The sequence below is a fragment of the Lemur catta genome, chromosome 2 (genome assembly GCF_020740605.2).
Source record: "Lemur catta isolate mLemCat1 chromosome 2, mLemCat1.pri, whole genome shotgun sequence".
NCBI lineage: Eukaryota > Metazoa > Chordata > Mammalia > Primates > Lemuridae > Lemur > Lemur catta.
Window position 1 is genome coordinate 121,584,809 of NC_059129.1, and position 15,955 is coordinate 121,600,763.

At 38.9% G+C, this 15,955-nt stretch overlaps 1 pseudogene; it reads right to left on the reverse strand.

The window, feature by feature from the left end:
* Positions 1 to 2,754: 2,754 nt before the first annotated feature.
* Positions 2,755 to 15,621, reverse strand: LOC123632143 (annotated as a pseudogene).
* Positions 15,622 to 15,955: the final 334 nt, after the last annotated feature.

Sequence of the window (15,955 nt, forward strand, 5' to 3'; positions counted from 1 at the left end):
AACTAGGCATCCTGGATTTTTTATTTTTAGAGACAGGGTCTCACTATGTTGCCCAGGCTGGCTTTGAACTCCTGGGCTCAAGCAATCCTCCTGCTTCAGACTCCCAAGTAGCCGGGATTACAGGGGCAAGCCATTGTGCCCACTGGCAACCTGGGTTTCTTTGTGAAATCTGACAGATTCTGTATAGAGAAAATACTATATAATAATGCATTACAGCACAACTCTTCCAAAATCCATGTTCAGTGACTTTATATTGGTAGCTTGAAATCAGTGATAATGGGTGTATTTACCTCACAGAAATCAGCACACACTAAAAATCACGGCTTTCCTCCCCCAACCAAATGTTAAATGCTTATCAATATACCACTGAGTGTACATATCCACTTTAGCCATTTTAGCAAGATTGTACGATGCTGTTTAGATGCTTAGCATGGATTGATTCTTTGATTATTTGGTCACTACAAAGAAAATAAACTATTAATAATTTATACATATGCTGCTAATCTTTTCTATATGTGCTCACCATTACGTGAAGAAGGCAACATCGTTTGTGAGAAACTTCTAACAAACAACTTCAGCCCTGCAGTGTTGAGGGAAATGATGTTTTACTCAACATTAGGCATCTCCATTGACGACTGTAAATACAAACACATTTTTAAAATTCCTTAAACATTTTTTCCATAGAAACCCAATTTAATCTCTATATCTGCCAGAATATTCTTTCAATTCACTTATCTGTACATCTTTTGAAGTTAGAATAGTATGGAAAATTGTCGGTAGAGGGTTAAACTTGGAATAACGAGTTAAGTAACAGGAGGAAGTTGTATAAGAAAAGCTATGGTTTCTTTGTTCACTTTTATCTCTGTAACAGCATGTACTGGTGCTTCTCACTACCATTAAGCTTGTGTTTTAGAAGATGCAGCAAGCTAAATACAATTGCTTACATGTCAATTCATTGAAAGTATTTTGACATTTTCCCCCTTCAAATTAAATAGGTGAAATGAAAGAATAGATCAATTAATCATTTTAGCTAGGCCTTGGGTAATCGGGGTCAGTGACCTTGGTGGGCTGATAAATGAATTTGATCCTAGAGAGGACTGACAATATCAGGTTTCTAGTTGCCTTGTTTCAATCATTTATGTGCACCCTATTATTCATACAGAGAGGTATAGTGCTAGCGGCTCCAAACTCAAGTTCATCAATATTACACAACAGATGCAGGTGTTTACAGGACAGGGAAGTCAAAAGAGCACTTTTCACTAGCAAATGTGAAAGCCAAAGTAATTGTCTTTCAAATACGCAACAGGCACAGAAGTGCATATTACAGGGTTACTATAGTTGAAATTTTCACCTGACTGTCATCTGATTCTTTGAAATAAAATGATTCTTCTTCTCTTTCTCCTCCTCCTCCTCCGCTTCCTCTTCCTCCTCCTCTTTCTCCTTCTTCTTCATATCAAAAATCGTAAGACTGGTAATTTAAAAGCATGGGTAGTCATTTTCTTTATGCAGATTTAAGCTAAGTACCTACGCTTCCTCATACACTCTTGCTTACTATTAACTGAACAAGTTTGCATTTGAAGAATGCTAATATTTCAGTTGTGCTCATTTTCTTCCATCAAATGAGATATTAAGTTTTGTCTCCACATACAAACTATGTGTAAATAGACATTGAATGAATTCTAACAAAAAACTAGTTGTTTTGAAAAAAGGTCATTCGAATGAATAAAATAAAGTAAAGTAGACATGGATTGTTTACCTGAATTGGACCACTGAAAAAAGAATTGGGTCTGGAGATAGCTACCACTCAATTTTCAATGATCACTAAAGCAGGAATTCTCCAGAGATAAACTGAAGAAACCTGAAGAAAAAAATTATGGAGTCTTCTTTTCGCAATTTCAAATTCTGATAGGTAATTACACCCCTTCTGCCCAGCCAGATACGCTTTCAGTTTCCAAATTGTTCTTTGTGCTACCATAACTCATTTTGAGGATGTGACATTTCAAGGACAGGAAGAATTATTCTTACTGCTTTAAGGAACAGGAGGAACAAACATCATCTAGGATTTTTGTTTTGTTTTGTTTCCTCAAGTCAAAATCTAAGTTATCAATTTATTAATGAATAGAACAAAACTTACTCTCCAACCCAAATGCACGTGTGCGATGATTCTACAACTTAATCGATGTGTTCGATTTTAGGAACTCATTCCTATTTAATCTAGTCTAGAAGAAAAGTGACATAATTTTAAGATTTTACTTTCTACATGTCAACATTCTTATTAATACACCTTAATCTGAAAAAAGTCTGGCCACAAGCATGTTGATTATTTGCTTTTGGAGTTGGTGAAATCAGATAAAATATTTAAATTTATTTTGAATATATACTATCAAAAACATTCATTTAATGTGGCTATATCTGTTTATATCAAAAGGCTTTCTTCGTCCCAAATAAAGGTTCAAAGATAAATTCTTTGAATGAAAAAAAGAAAACCAATATACCTTCTAAAACAGTGAGCTCCCAAAATCATGCAGTAGATTCCTGGGCACACTTAGTGCAACGGCACTGAAAAGAACATGTGAACCATGGCCATAAACCTTTATGAAAAATTATAACAAGCCCATTGCTTCCTTTACTTTTAGCTATTTCATAAATACTACAATAGAAACTGGACAGTTTGTGATGAAATGTAGAAAAATTTCTTTTTCCACAAAGCAAACAAGTACATTTTTCCCTTTGGCTGTTTCCTCTAATCCTCCTTCATGGAGATGAAGAGATATCGAGTTCTTCCAGAATTTTGGTTAGGTGGGTTGTTTCCAAACTGACTGGACTCTCCAGGTAGGTGGTTCCTGCACAGAGGTTTCCTGTCACTGGATCTGTGACTCTTCCAGTGTTGAAAACGATCTCAGCCAGTTCATGTTTCACATGCTTTGTTCGTGGAACAGGGACAGCTTTGAGAAGCACAATATCCCCAGCTGTGCACTGCTGAAGGGGATCGAGATCAAAGTAGGTTTTTTGTTTATTAAAATACTTCAATAAATACAGATCCAGAACAAGCCTGGTCACTCTCACTTTAGCAGTTTTTGCATTGCTGCTCCAATCACTTTCCCCCGATCCATTTGGCATGGACAGATGAAGGAGCTGTAGATATTTTGTAGCTTTGATCACCTCCGCCGCCACTGTGCAGCCATGTGACCCACCAGATTTAAAGGCGTGGCATCACCTCACCTTCTTTATCTATATATACACAGGACTGACATAAATGGCTACATGGGGCCTTACAGAAATTATTCTTTAAGAAGTGATTTACAAAGAAACAGAAAGAGAAGATGAAGGGAGAGGTTACAAAAAGGAACATGCATTCAGCAGGGGGCTATGTGACATGACAGAGCAGAACCATTTTATGGTATTTAAACCTCTGAAATAGTGCTGAGCCTGACCCCTTGAGGTTTGGAGGTACTACATGGATATGTAATAATTGGAATAGTTCTGGTCCCAATACTCTTCTTTCTATTGCATTCAACTTTAATAGTTAATGGTGTTTCACTTTTATCTAGCACTTTATAAATCATATAATACTTTTATATAACAATTAAAATGTATTTAATATTAGATGTGTCATTATCTCATTTAATTTTCACAGCAATTGGATGACATGGATTCTGCTACTATCCTAATTTTATGAGCAAAGACACAGGCACAGGGAGATGAAGTAACTTGCTTTTGAGCCACGCTGCTCTGCTATGCTCATGCATGGTCTTAGACCTCCCGACTAGCCTATGAGGCAGCTACGATCATGCTCGCTAAAGAGAAGAGCAGTTGATCAGGGAGATTGAGGAATGTGCTCAAGGTCACTCAGCTGGTAAATAGTGAAACTGGGGCACAAAGCCAGGTTTACATTTCTCAATTCTTCCAATTTGCTTCCACTGACATTTTTATGACTGGAAAATATGGGACGAGCTGATGAAAATTCAATTGTCTGGCCATAATTTTTGTGTGAAGTCTTTGAATCTTACTTCAAGAGCTACATGCATGGATACAATAGATATAATATAATTTTATGTATTGTTATACTCTATAATGTTTATATTCTTTACATTATGTATTGTAACACTCTATGTGTATATCAAAGGTTACAGCATTCTCCCCTGTACTTTACTGCTGTTTCTGTCTCTGAGAGGTCTGGCACTGTGCCTGGCACATAGCGTGTGCTCAATATATCATAAATGTTTCACGAATAAATGAATGCATGCACCTAGAGAGGCACATATAGCACACATGGTGCAAGGGCATCCTACCCTTAGAATGCAGGAATGGAGAGTTAGCCTCTCCTTGTGCGAATGTAAGAAGTGGAGTGTATCAGGGGACCATCTGTGTTGTTCACCTGCCTCGCTATCTTCAGTGCTGTTTGTGCAACAGAGCGCGTGCTGCGTGAAGCAGCAAAATAATGGCTGCTCCATCCACCCCAGACAGAACAGGTCTGGGGAAAGGCAGTCCCAGCTGCTTAGATTCTGCCTGTTCCATCTTTCAGAAAAGTAGAATTGCAGACTCTATGGGACTCAGGGGTTAATACAAACATGGGTGTTATTACAGAGCAGCAGAAGAATGCACTAGATTGATGGATGAAAACCTGGTTAAATCCCAGTGGGTCACTTTGCCACATATTTTTCTCATCAGTAAGATGAAGAGTTCAAGCTGTGTAACCTCTAGGTCCCTTCCAGCCCTAAAACTCTGCAGTGTATTGCCTATGGATGTGCCATACTAGAAAAATTAGAAAAATAGCTCATGTCAGTCGTGCCTTAGCAAACTGCATTCTTCAAACAGGACCATCCACACTTCTTACTCTGCCAATGTGAAATAATCATGAAACCACAGTGAGAAATGTCCCCCAAAGACAGCTTGGTTAACTACACAGTATTTCTTCTAATTATTAAACAAACAAAATCTTTGATAACTTTTGTGATCTTGGTAGGCTGATAAGTAAATTGGATCGCAGAGAGAAGTGACAATATTAAGTTTCTCTTTGCTTCAGTTTAATCATTTATGTATACCTACCTGTCGGCTGTGTGTGTGTGTGTGTGTGTGTGTGTGTGTGTGTGTGTGTGTCTTAACTGGTCATTTAGATAAGGAATGGTTGGGGTAGAGGAACAAAATTGTTTATCAGAATATGCATTTGTTTCTTCAAAACCAAATTGACTGTCCTCAGAATGGTATTTGGAAACCATTATTCAGGTAGAGAAATGGCAGGTCAGGTCATTGAATTTATGTCAATTGTCCAGGTCACTGCACATACAGGAGGAAATAGAATTCAGTGTTAGATTCTTTTTAATTCGGTGGTTCATGTTCTGTTGTTGGATTTCTTTTTCCAGCTGATTTTCTTTTGAGCATTTGGTTTTGCTTTTGAGTTTTTTTTTGTTTTTTTTTTTTAAGCTTTGGGAGGCACTAGGGAGAGTCACCCACCCACCTGCACTGCGCTGTGACATGAGGGTGGAATTCTCCTTTACTATGGGAAGTCATTGAAATTTGGGGGTTGTAGCAGTTTGCCTACCCTGAGCAATACATTTGTTTCCCTTAAAGTCTTCTAAGTAGTCTGGGAACATGGCTCATGACTGTAATCCCAGCAGTTTGGGAGGCCAAGGCAGGAGGATCACTTGAGCCCAGGAATTCAAGACCACTATATTGCCTGGGCAATATAGTGAGAGAGATCCTGTGTCCACAAAAAAAAAAAAAAATAATAATAATAATGAAAAAATTAGCTGGATGTGGTGGCACATACCTGTAGTCCCAGCTACTAGGGAGGCTGAGGCAGGAGGATCGCTTGAACCAGGAGTTGGAGGTTGCAGTGAACTGTGAGCCCCTGCACTCCAGCCTGGGGAACAGAGAGAGACTCATCTCAAAAAAAAAAAAAAAAAATCTGTTTGTGAATGTCCAAGAAAATAAACAAACAAACAAAGTCTCCTAAGTATATTTGCATCCATTTTGCCTTCCTTCAATTCATTCTGCACGCCATGACTTCAGTGTTCTCCCTATGTAACCAGTCATGTTAGCTGTGCTATCCCTCTGCCTGTCCCCTTCATGCCCAAATATTCCAGTGCCTTCAGACTGCCTCCAGGACAAAGCCCGAACTCCTTAATGTGGCTTAATGAGGCTCCCTGCCTACCTACCTCTCCACCTTCTTCTCTCATCACACTTTCCATCCTTCATACCATCTTTCATCTTACTCTCACTCCTGTGGTTACACAGACCTTCTTTCAGTCACTTCTATTTCTTATCCTCCCTCTGGCCACAGGGATCTTGCATATCGTATTCCTTCTGCCTAGAACAGGGGTTGATAAAGTTTTCTGTAAAGGTCCAGATAGTAAATATTTTAGTCTTTTTGCACCATACCATTTCCATCCCAACTACTTAAATCAGCCATAGACAATATGTAAATGAGTGTGTGTGACTGTAATCCAATAGTACTCTATTTAAAAAATTATGTGGCAGGCTGGGTTTGGCCCATGGGCCATAATTTGCTGATCCCTGGTCTAGAATGTTCTTCCTACTCTTATTTCCTAGTGAATAGCCCTGTACCTCCTTTAGCTCAGTTAAAATATTTCTTTCTCAGGGAAGCTTTCACTGATATCCCTGACTGGGTAAAATCCTCCTATTTTATATTCTCACAATACCAGGTATTAATGCTTTTGTGGAAATTGCTACACTTGAAATTTTAAATTTCCCATTAGTGATCAGAAAGAGCTTGTATTCTTGATTATTCATTGTTATTCATTCACTGTTATGTGCAATAAATGGCCACCTCTGGTTTGTTGCTTAGTACGTAGGACAGAGTACAAAATGTCATTGTTCTAACCTCTGTGATTTAAAATAATATATTCATCCATTTGTTCAATTGATAAATTTTTATTTAAGTTCTATTGAATTGCAAGGATGCCAAGATGTATAAGATATGAAGCCAGTATTTCAGATACCTTGGTGGTTGTTTTCCCATCTAAAAAATAAAGACAAAATGGGGGAACAGTTGGGTGTCCAGAGTCCCAGCTATCTGGAAGGCTGAGGTAGGAGTATTGGTTGAGCCCAGGAGTTCAAGGCTGTAGTCTACTATGATTGTGCCTGTGAATAGCCACTGCACTCCAGCCTGGGCAACCTAGCGAGATCCCACCTCTAAAAGAAGGTTGGGGGGAACTAGAAGCAATAAAAGTAGTGGTTTGGGGACCATGACTATAATATCCTGACAGGTGTAGTCATTTGATTTGCAAGACATCATTGGTTAAAGGTGATATGAATGTATTGCTGGCACACCTACTAGTTTTCTATTCCCACATGCTGTTCAACCTTCATAAATTTCCTTTTGGAATCTCAAGATTCAGTATCTAGAGGCTTTCACATCTTCTGCCAGACTGAAGAAGTTGCTACACCACCAGAATCAAAATCAGGTGCTTCACTGCCCATAGAGACAGAAGCAGATGTGCTCAGCAACCCTCTTGATTCCTCATGTTAAATGGCAGCTATTATCTGAAAAGAAGGCCAGGAAAAACAATACTGTTATAGGTGAAGCAGACATAGGAACTAGGCTCTCCAGGTGCTTCTGTGTGTTTGGGGCTGTGTTTGTAAGTTAAATGCATGAGGACCAAGAATATCTAGAGTAAGACTGGACTTTATTGGCCACACCTCAACTTAAGGGTAAAGCTGTTGCCAAGCACAAACTATGCCAGGCACTGGTAAACTACATACTCAGTTCTGATTGATTTCAACAGGCTAGAAGTAAAAATTAATTCAAAAGAAGAATCACTTTAAACAAATACAAAAATCCTGTGTCCCCCTTGGCTTCCCCCAACCAGCTACATCTGACCTATAGATTTGTTTGATTTGACTTTCACAGTGTTGAAACAACAATAACCCAAAATTGGATTTGTTGATGTGAATTTACTGCATATAAAAATCTGAATTCCTGGCGTCTGGGAGATTTGACAGCCCTGGGCAGTATTCTTCTATGGAAGAGTGGCTGGGTGCTGCCCTGTTTAGATGGGTCATGGACTCACCAGGACACTGCGCCCAACTGAACACCTTCATTCAGGTTAGCTTCCTGCCCCATCTGTGCTTTGGAGTTTGCTCTTGCTAGATGAAAGGAGGTTCAGCGGCACAAAAATAAATTAAGTAAGTAAGATAGGGTATTGTTCTGTTGCCCAGGCTGGAATACAGTGACACAATCAGCTTAGTCACAGCTCACTGTAACCTCAAACTTCTGGGCTCAGGTGATCTTCCCACCTCAGCTTCTGGAGTAGATAGGACTATAGGCATGCATCTCCATGCCCAGCTAAATTTTAAATTTTTTGTAGAGATAGAGTCTCACTGTGCTGCCCAGGCTAGTCTCAAAATTCTGGCCTCAAGCAATCCTCCTGCCTCCACCTCTCTAGTGGGATTACAGGCATAAGCCACTGTGCCTGGCCCTGTTTTTTTCTGTTTTAAACACCTGTTAATGTTACTATGTTATTTGGATGTTTACAAAAGACGTATTTTTATAGGTATCTTTTCCTCAAGAAACATTAAAGGGTAAAATAACCACTAAACCCTCTTGGCTGGGTAGACTACACTAGGGGTCCCCAACCTATGGTGAATTGTATAATTATTTCATTATATATTACAATGTAATAATAGTAGAAATAAAGTGCACAATAAATGTAACGCACTTGAATCATCCCAAAAACATCTCCCCGCTCCCTGGTCCATGGGAAAATTGTCTTCCATGAAAATGGTCCCTGGTGCCAAATAAGTTGGGGACTGCTGGACTACGCTATCCTAAAGAACTGCTGGGGAAAATGCCCGGATAGGGGGAATGTGCCCAAAAGGGCACCCTGTCCAACCCAAGGAGCTCTTTGTGACCCTTTGATGGATGCTAAGCGAGTGAGTCAGGTAAGGATGGGAAGAGGATCCTGTGGGAGCAGCAACTACCTCTTCAGCTTATGGGGATTTGTTAGGGACCTGGCCATCAGCCAAACACTGGGCATGTCTTACACAAGAAGATGTAGCTTTTGAGATGAACCTTAAAGGATACATAGCAACTTACCAGATGGAGCTGGACTTTGGAGCACAAGTCAGTGTGGAAAAGATGAGCAAAATCTTAGAAGCATTAAAAACAATATTGTTGGGGTAGAGGAGGGAAAAAATCACGAGAAACTTCTCTTTTTCTCCACTTATGTCACATGTGATAGAGGAGCCTTTAGACCTGATACACTGATATTGCTAAAACGCTTTGGCTCCTGCTACTGAAAGAGCGGTCCATGGGCCAGTAGTCTGGGCACCACCTAGGAGTTGTCAGAAAGGCAGAATCACAGACCCCATCCCAGAGCTATTGAGTTGGACACCCAGGGGTTCATAGGCACATTAAACTTTGAGAAGCACAGTTTTTGAGAGTAATGGGATCTGGAACTAGGTAACAATTGAATGACTTTTTTCTTCCTCTTTTTTTCTTTCCATTTATTTAGACATCATTTGACCATGAGACTAAATAGGCATGAAACCTGAAAGTAATGTGGGTGACATAGAGGCCCATGGTAAATAGCATAATGACTATTACTTTATTTTTTTAAGCCAAATCATTTTTAAAAAATAGATTAAGACTTGATTTTCCCTTCTGTTTTTTTAATATATCACATAAATAATAGTGGTAATAAAGACCAGCTAGAAATAGTATCTTCAAAAAAATGGAGTCGATTCTTGCCCTTTGGACTCAAATACTAGTAAACAGAGTAAGGATTATTGAATTATTTATTACATCTACGAGCTTAAATAGTTTCCAGTTTATGGCAGGAAGCTATATAAAATGTTCTTATTTTTTTCACTTAGTAATGAAGATGATAATAGGGCTGCTTATAGGATAGAGGTATTATTACTGAATGCTTTCTGTGTGCCTAACTCTTTGTGTACGTCCTCTAGTCCCCATATAAGGCATCGACCAGCCTGAATTTAGAAATGAGGAACTGAAGACCATAGCTGTTGAGTTGCTTATGTAAGGTCACATGATTATTGTTTTGCAGTTCAGATCATATGCACTTTAATCTGAATCCCATGTCATTCTCCTTTCCCTGTAGATACCCTGCACTGAGCCTCAGAGTTTTGTGCTCTGCTGCATCCAGACTGGTTTCTCTTTGATCTTGATCCATCAAAATGGAAAATGCTTTTTCTACTTGGTTTCAATTTTTTTTTTTTTTTACTAAGAGAGAACCATTTTTTAAAATGCTAGTTACATTTATAGTGATTTTCTTCCTCTGATTATAAAACAAGTTAGGTTCATTTGGTAAAATTTGGGAAATATGGAAGCTATGGAAAAAAAAACAATGAATAAAGTAATTCTCACTCGTAATCCTATCACTCAAAGAGAAACTTACCATTAAGAGATAGCCACTGTTAGCATTACATTGTATATACTTTGTTAATGAACATATATGAATATATGCTATATTAAATTTCATGCTCTATATACTGTTTTATAACAAATATTTCCATATGCCAATACATATTGTTTCTACAACATAATTTGCATGGTTCCACTGTATCCTACCCACAGATATAATAATATAAAGCCCAGGTACCATTCTATGTATCCTAGAAGTTGTCTCTCTCTCTCTCTCTCTCTCACACACACACACACACACACACACACACACACACACACACACACACAGAGACACATATACACAGGTGACTTTATTATTCTCATTTTACATATGAGGAAACTGAGGCCCACAGAGGTAGCACGTGGTATTATTTTATAGCTATTAAACAGCAGAGCTGGGATTGAAACCCCTGCAGTCCACATTTGGAGCAGCATCCTCAGCCCATCAGCCTGATAAGGCTAACTGAACCTTCAGAGGCACTTTTAAAAATAGCAACTGGATAACTAGTAAATGCTTCAATATAACACTGCCGGGGCTGCTCTGTGGGAGCAATGTCATGGTTCCTTTTTCCCCTTTATCTCTTCATTTCCCTTGTTTATTTCTAGCAGTAATTCAGTAATTATCTTTGCCACCATTAAAGACTGTGTGCATAGACATAGACATGTACCCCACCCTGTGTCTTGACAGGATCAATAAATGGTAGTGAAGATTAATTCTTAGATTATTCTTTCTTCTCTCCTCATCCTTTCTGTCCTTCCTTCCTTCCACTTAGTTATTTGATTTTATACACCAGGACCAAGTTGGACTAAAACGCACACAATATTTTAATAGAAAAAAAGAAGCCCAATTTCATGTTTCCAAATGAAGCCTTCAGGCATTTCAAGATAATATACCTTACAGGTTCAAAGAAAAAAGAGAGTAAATGGTGAAAATTTAAAAATATCCAAGGGATTTTCACGTGGCTGCTTTACAATTTTAAACAAACCTTTAACTTAGAAAGCAAATTTGTATAACCTAAGTTGTCTTTTCACACATTCATAGAAACCATGGGAATTCCGTGGAAAAAGAAATCTTTATTTCAAAAAGGAACTTGGAAGTTTTAAAATATAAGATAATATTCCATGTCTAAGAACTAATACTGAAAGAGTAAACCACTAATGAAACTTCTGGATCACACAGAGTAGCAATAATGTTAATTTTCTGACGTCAGCCCACTAGAAATAGGAAGTACACACTTCCGCAGTTGGACTGAGAAACCAGACAGTTCAGCCATCCCAGATTTGGTTGATTGCACCAGGCTGGCTGTGAACAAGCTCCCAACAAGGGCGCCATGGCCTAATGGAGACCAGCAGACAAGATGCCAAAAACATCAGCGAGACCTGTCATCGGACTCTCTCGAGACCTTTCTGTGAATGCTAGTATTGTCATTGAACGTGTACACAGCAGTGCCAAACCCCATGTGATAATTATTACATATTTATCTCATTTTGCTCCACTGGGATTTTTTTACTTATGAGTGATTGAAAAGCAGTAGGAAACAGTTAAGAGAAAAGGCTTTTGGGGTGGTTTGAGGTTTGACTCCCAGCTCTGTTGTGTATTGTCATGGACATCTGGTGTTTTTGCCAGCCCAGCATCCCCTCTTTTATTTTCTGGAAAGAGCACCTTCCATTTTCCTTAGGGAATTACCCCTTTCCTATTTTGTGCCAATAATCGAGACCCATGTCCTTCCCTGAAAAACAATAAAGCATGTGACCCGAGTTAGGCCAATCAGATTCAACCTTACAAATTCCAATTGTGAGTCATGTGATCAGGAAGTGATTGGACCTGATCATCTCTACAGTGTGTTCCTGAAGACACAGGTCCACTCATTCCTGCTACCTAGATGCTGGAAATTGTTCTCTGTCTTATTCTTCCAATGATTCACTTGTTCACCTTTGATTCTGTGAGGTACCCCAAGCCCTTCCAATACGTTTCAGTTTTAAAGTTATCCTAAATCTGTTTCTCTTGTAACCAAAGACCTCTAATAGTCTAAACAAACTAAGAGACTCATAACTGTAATCTCCATGGACTTCAGCAAATATAAAAGATCTGGTTCAACCTAACAACTTTCTGGTAATGACTTCAAAATGTTTGACAATTAAAAATATAATATTTTAAAATTTATGATAAAAATGACTATGGAACACTTACTTCATCTTTCTAAGAAGTTACCTCATATGTACAATTTTGAAAGCAATGCTTACTTCCCAGACTTGTTGTGAGAATTAAATGAAAACATGTCTGGAAAGCGTTGCCTCCCTTGAGTAAGTGATCTGTATCTCTTGGCCATTATCACTACATAATGTCTGTTAGCATGAACGTCTCAGTCCAAGGTAAGTACAAACGTTAAATGAGTTATGCTAATAGTCTGCTATATAGCAACTTCTCTGAGCTTCTGCTAGAAAGTCATATTTAGACTAGAAAACTTATCTGATCATTTGAGCATTTTAGTGAAACACTGATCAAGTTAGTATTAATAAAATAGCTTTGATCCACTGAAACAAAAGAGCTAGTTTCTATAAGAGCATCTAAGCAAGATTTTCACTATGCAAGCAAGCTGTTTTGAATTTATGGAATGTATCATATTTCATTCTGAACAGAGAAGTGATCTAGTGGAGAGGAACATTCAGATGAATGGCAACCAGTGAGTAACTAATTTAGTCTTTACTTCATATGTATTTTAACATGGATGCTTATGTAGGCACTTGGAATTGCTCTTAAGATTTTGTGAAACATGGATGTGCAGAAAATTAAAGCAAAATCTGAAATGTACTCAGCCATTTGTTCTAATTGACTCAGGAATCTGAATGTTTAGAGGATGATGCATCATTAGTCTCACTCTAGTAGGCATTTGGCATAAAAAGTCTTTAAAGCCTCTTCTGCTGAAGCAAGGGTTTAAGAGTATCAAATCCTTTGGCTCTGCTATCTCAGTTGTTTTCTTTTTTTTTCTTTTACCTAGTGTGGAGAGAGCACACTGGTGACCTATTTTCCCAAGAGCCGTCCCGATGAGCTGACGTTACAAAAGTCAGTCAGCCTGCTCTGAAGAGGCATCCAATTTTGCTGGCAGAACTAGAGGAGGAAGGCATTATGAAAGGCACCATGGGTTGCTCTTCCAACAGCCACTTCTTCCTTGCAAGCCAACAGAATCCTGATTTTGTTCAGATTTCTAAATCTCTAGGCAGGTGGTAAACTCCAGGGACTAAACCTCATAGGTCTTAGCCAGTCATGGCCATTCAGTTCCCCTTTGCCAGTGACTGGTCCAGCATTTGGCCTGGGGCCAACTTCTGGCTGAAAAGATGTGAGGTTAAATCCACTGGTGGGAGGTAGGGGGCATCTAGGAAAGATTTTCTTCCTGGTTAAAAATACAGAGACTTGTGAAAAGCCCTTTGGTCCCCAAACCTTTCTTTTTGTTTTGAAAGTAACTACGTAAGGATAACTTGCTTGTAGCTGCATTGATATTTCTGTAATCAGGAAGTGACAAGAATGACTGGATAATAAGCCAATGTACTAAGGATGGCAGAGTAAAAATATAAAAAGAGCCTGAATCCTTGATGTCATTTTGAGTACTGTTCCCTAAAGGGAACCAGAACTGCCCACCTCTGGACAACTTGTTAGCTGAGATGATTAAATGTATTTATAACTTTCTGTTACTTGCAGCTAAAAGCATTCCTAGGGCATTAGTACTTGTATACCTTTTCTAACCCTCTTAATTTGAAATGTTTTTTGTCACTAGACAATAGGATCATAGTCTGACAATAAGATAAAAAGAAACTGGGAAAATTCCTACAATATAATCTTTCAAAAGTGAGCTCAAAATTCTGTTCAGTGTTTTACTAGTAGATATCAAGGGGGTATTTGTATTTGCTAGAGCTGTCGGATTAAGTAACTCCTGATCCCTACTAGGACGGCAAGCTTTGCTGGCAGGTGGAGTTTTATAATAAGGGTCTGTGTACGGAACCTATGTTGAAAACACTCAGCAGTCTCCTTAGAGAAAACTTTAGAATCAGAATAAAAGAAATCAGTTACGTTAGCATAAGGCCTGGAACTCAAGTCATTCTTCAGTACCTTTAGAAATTAGGAGTGGTGCACTTGTTTGCGCAGGAAGTGGCTTTGAAAATACAACAGACATTAAAAAATAAAGATAAAATATAAATATTTTATTCCCATAGAGAGAATTGTAGCTTCTTGTACACATACATACACAAAACTGAAAGAAAAGTTTCAGGAAAAAAATTACTTTTATTGTGTGATACACTCACATATATTCTATTTTATTCTATTCTATTTTATTCTACTCTATTCTTTCTGTTCTTTTCCCTTTCATTTTTAAAGAGTGCTGGTTTTAACCTACTAAAATGACTTTACAATGCACTAATGGGTTACCACATGCCATTTGAAAAGCATTGAGTTAAGATAGTTGCTGCTGCAGGTTACAGATCTTCTGAATTAAACTGACAAATACTGTGGAAACTTACATAGCAGAAAATCCAAAGTAGGGCAGACTTTCAGGTCACTTGTCAGGAACTTTGTGTCTGCTCTGACTTCTCTGGCGTCAGCTTCATGCTCAGGTCATAAGAGGCTGATGTCTTAACCATTTCAGTTATCCCTTCAGACCCACTCTCTGCCCTTCTCTACCTGCCCCATGATTTGTACTGCTTACCTAACTAGGATCCTTTACCCTCTGCCTTCTGTTTGGATTCAGCTAATGGGGACCCCCGCAGGAACCTGACCAGAGAGAAGAGAATGAAGTTGGGGGTATTTATGCATCTGGCTTTCTCCCTTTGAGATCAAGTTGTGCTGATTGCTTTTCTTAACCCAAGTTGAAAGCTTTGCTCAAGGTGCTTCTCTCGACACTAACCCTGGAGCTTGTGCTGTTGGGCACAGCTGTGATGGCAGCTCGACTGCTCATCCGAGGGTGCTGCTTTTTCCTGTGTGATTTCACTTTACCCTGCCCGTGTCCTTGTTAATAGTCCCTTTTATTAAGTCATTCTTGCATTATTCTAACTTGAGGATGGCAACTATATCTTGACGAGGCCCTGACTAATTACCAGCTACCAAAAGCAACCGTGTTCACTGTCACCAGGGGACACTTCTTTACCAGAAGCCCCAGTGAGGTTCTCTGCATTTCCAGTCTGAACCGGAAGTGAAGGGGAGAGGACTTGCCATAATCGGCTTTACACACCCGAGGAGGCATTGACGCTAACCCGTCACAGTGTCCACCATGAGGCTTAACCCTGAAGGGCCAAATAGAAGAGCCACTCTCTGTTTTGTACCTAAAGGACCATGACGTTACAACATGACGTTTAGCCTAGGATCACAGCCACAAGTAAACAACGGTACATTTTTCAGTGGCAAATTAAATGAATTAATTATACAAACACTAGCACATTGGATCACTAATCCAAACATCAGAATGATGGTTTTGTCTTGAAAATAATCTCTTTTTCATAAGTAAGCTTTCTTTTGCCACAGTGGAGTGAATATACAACTGCAAAGGTCATGTAAGAGTTTAGGTGTATATTTTTTTC